Genomic DNA, 4,077 nt, shown 5'->3' with positions numbered 1-4,077 from the left:
CAGGAAAAACATCTACTTCTGCTTTATTGATTACCCCAAAAACTTTGACTGTGTAGATCACCACAAAGTGCGGAAAATCTCCAAGAAAGGGGAATACCAGACCACCATACATGCCTCCTGAGAAATCTGTATGCAAGGCAAGAAGCAACAGTTAGAACTGGACATGGAACACCAAACTGGTTCCATATTGGGAAAGGAGTACATCAAGGTTGTATATTGTCACCCTGCTTATTTAACTTAATGCAGAGTACATCATATGAAATGCCAGGCTGAATGAAGCACAAGATGGAATCAAGGTTGCCAGGAGAAATATCAATAACCTTAGATATGCAGATGAGACCACTCTTACGGTAGAAAGTGAAGAAGAACTAAAGAGCTTCTCAATGAACGTGAAAGAGGAGAGTGAAAAAGCGGACTTAAAACTCCACATTCAAGAAACAAAGATCATGGAATCCGATCCCATCAAATGACAAATAGAGGGCGAAATAGTGGAAACAGTGAGAGATTTTATTTTCTTGGGCTCCAAAATCACTGCAGATGCTGACTGCAGCCATGAAATTAAAAGACATTTGCTCTTTGGAAGAAAAGCTATGACCAACCTTGACAGCATATTAATAAGCAGAGACATTACTTTGCTGACAAAGTTCCATGTAGTCAAAGCTATGGTTTTTCCAATAGTAGTGTATGGATGTGAGAGTTGGACCATGAAGAAGGCTGAGCACCGAAGAATTGATGCTTTTGAACTGTGGTTAGGGTTAGAGAAGACTCTTGAGAGTCCTTTGGACTTCAATGAGATCAAACCAGTGAATCCTAAAGGAAATAATTCCTGAATATTCATTGGAAGGACTGACGTGAAGCTGAAACTCCAATACTTTGGCCACTTGATGTGAAGAATCGACTCTAGAAGAGACTCTGATGCTGGAAAAGATTGAAGGCAAATGGAGAAGGGGACGACGACAGAGGATGAAATGGGTGGATGGCATCACCGACTTGATGGACAGGAGTTTGAGCACACTCCAGGAGTTGGTGGTGGACAGGGAAGCCTGTTGTTCTGCAGTCCATGGGGTCGCAAGGAGTCAGACGCGACTGAGTGACTTAAAACAAATGAACAAGGAGTGGGTTCTTATCCGACACCAAACGTGCTTGCCGCTTGATCTTGGAGTTTCCAGCCTCTGGAGTTGAAAAATAAATTTCTGTTGTTTATAAGCTACCCAGTCTGTGTTATATTGTTATAGCTGCCTGGATGTTCTAAGACGTGAGTGGTACCTTTGTCGGGGAGCAAAACTGCTGCTGCTGCTGCAAGTCGCTTCAGTCGTGTCCAACTCTGTGCGACCCCATAGACGGCAGCCCACCAGGCTCCTCTGTCTCTGGGATTCTCCAGGCAAGAACACTGGAGTGGGTTGCCATTTCCTTCTCCAATGCATGAAAGTGAAAAGTGAAAGTGAAGTCACTTAGTCGTGTGTGGCTGCCCCTAAAATGTCTCTTTGGCATGCAGATTACTTAGATCTGAAACCAGTCAAGCTTTAAAAGACTCAGGAAGAACTTTTGACCTTTCCTCTAACTGCCTATAGCAGTTTATATAGACGGCCTGTTACTGAATAGAGCTATCACCAGACAGATCTGCAAAGCGTATTGGCCAGCTGTGGTGGGGGTAGCTCTGCAGGGCCTGGAGATCAGAGTTCACTCTGATGGAGTCCATTGACTCTGCCTGGCCCAGCAAACATTTGTTTACCAGACATTTGCTTTTCCATCTCCACGTGAATTGCCTTTTCTCCATTTTGAAGTCCCAAACCAGTACCCTCAACATCCTTTTTTGTCTTTAGCTGACGATGGCATTCCTCTTTTGTCTTTAGCTGACCATGGTTTAAGATGGAGGTTTCAGCCATTGTGGCAAGTTACTCAGTTTTCCTGGGTCTCTCCCATGAATACATATTATTAAACTTTCATTTGACTTTCTCCTGTTAATCTGCCTCCTGTCAACTTAATTCTTAGACCAGCCAGAAGAATCTAGAAGGGCAGGGGAAAATTTCTTCCTCCCCCACACCTGATTGCATTCTTGTGAGAGAACCACAGAGGACCAGCTAAGTCACATTTGGATTCCTGACCCACAGAAACTGTGTGATAATAAGTGTATAAATCACTAAATACTGGGGGTCATTTCTTAATGGCAATAGGTAACTAATGTAAGCTTGATCATGGGAACCCTCCACAGAAGTCTAGGATCTGAAGACAAAAAGTCAGCCTTTTGTGGGTGGCACCTGAGAAGCTGCAAGAAGGCAGACCGAGCATGGTGGTTACGTGACAAGAGATTGAATACACAGGCAGACAGCAGTCAGATCATATCTTACAACAGAACTCTGCAGCTTCCATCCCAGGAAGCTCAGTCACAGCCTTGGCAGAATCGTCCCGGAGTGGTGAGGCCTTGGCCAATGATGCCCAACTTTCTTATTTTTCACTCATAAATATTTTCAACTCTGGAACAAGCATAGGAAGCCACATAATTCCCCAAGTCAATCACACAGATGTTTTCCTTCTGTAACTCCCACTTCCCCAAGCAAAATTGCCAATCAAAACATCCAATCTTGAAGCTATCCTTTTTTTTTTTTTTTTTTTAAATTGTTGAGCTTTCCCACTCCCTGATTGCCTTTGACTCTCTGCCAAATGGCAAGTGATGGTGCTGACTCCCTTGCTACGGGAAGCTTGGGATACACAGCCTCTGTTTGTTCTCCTTTGGGTGGTCTTTACTTCCAGGGCATCTTCTTCCTCCACTCACATGTGTTCTGCTGCCTCCTACTGGGCACCTGGTCTGGACAATGGGGCAGAAAGCAGCAGTAGCCAGGGTGGCTGATAACCAGCTGTCTTCCCCCTGTTCTCTCCATACACATGCCAACATTCACTGTGGGTTTTCTTGTGATTGATTGGAGCCCTTAATTTATCCAGATTAGATGGGGAGGGTGTTGATACAGTCAATTAAATCTTCCCCGTCTTCCTCACTCCAGAGCTCAGAAGAGAAACATAGGTTCAGAATGAAGCTATGGCGCCCTCATGGCCAGACAGTGAGAGAAGTCTCTGGCTTGTTACCAGGGTGAGCAGGGATGGGTGTGTATCCATAGCCTGGATTATTGTTTTCTAAGAAATAAGCCACAAGAAGAAATTTAAACTTCTCTAATTTCCCATTTTGGGAATAGGAAAGTCTAAAGAAAGAATTGACTCTGGGTGTTGGTAAAATATGTTTCATTTCAGATATCTTTGGGGGGAAAAATATCTGCAGCTTAGAGTGAAAAACTCACCCTGCTCCCACTGTTCTATCTTCCCAGCATTTAACTGCCCCAAAGCTCCCTTGCCCTCCTCCTCTCTTTCCTATAGAGCCAGAAGATAAGACCAGAGTTCACCCCACAATTCTGTTAAGCCAGGTCAAGCCACTGACAGTCATCAAATGCCTGAGACTATGGAATTCTGATGTCCAACAAGGGTAGTAGGGATTGATGATTCTGAGGGGAGGATCAGGTTGGGTATTTGAGATGTGAAAGAGAGAGGACCATGAGAAAGAAAGAGAAGAAAGAGGAAAGGGCATATATTTTGAATCTCAGACAAGACAGTAATTTTTAAAGAATGCCCATGGCGGATGCATGTTGATGTATGGCAAAACCAATACAATATTGTAAAGTAACAAATAAATAAAAAATAAATTAAAAAAAACGTGTTTTTTTTTCTCCCTTTGGTTTTTGATTTCTTTTTTTTAAATTGAAGTATAACTGATTTACAATGTTTCAGGTGTAAAATCTGAAATTTTTAAAAATCTGATGCAGATTACTTTCAGATTACTTTGCAAGATATTCAGTATCCTTCCCTGTGCTATACAGTAGGTCCTTCTACAGTTTATGTATTTTATATATAAAAGACTATATATAGTATTACAGACTATATATAGTCTGTATCTGTTGGGCTTCCCAAGTGGCCCTAGTGGTAAAAGAATCCACCTGCCAATGCAGGAGACGCTAGAGGCATGGGTTTGATCCCTGGGCCAAGAAGATCCCCTAAAGTAGGAAATGGCAACCTACTCCAGTATTCTTGCTT

This window comes from Bison bison, unplaced genomic scaffold (genome assembly GCF_000754665.1).
Source record: "Bison bison bison isolate TAMUID 2011002044 unplaced genomic scaffold, Bison_UMD1.0 scf7180017864355, whole genome shotgun sequence".
NCBI classification, from domain to species: domain Eukaryota; kingdom Metazoa; phylum Chordata; class Mammalia; order Artiodactyla; family Bovidae; genus Bison; species Bison bison.
The sequence above is the reverse complement of the archived record's forward strand: the minus strand, read 5'-3'. Positions refer to the sequence as shown.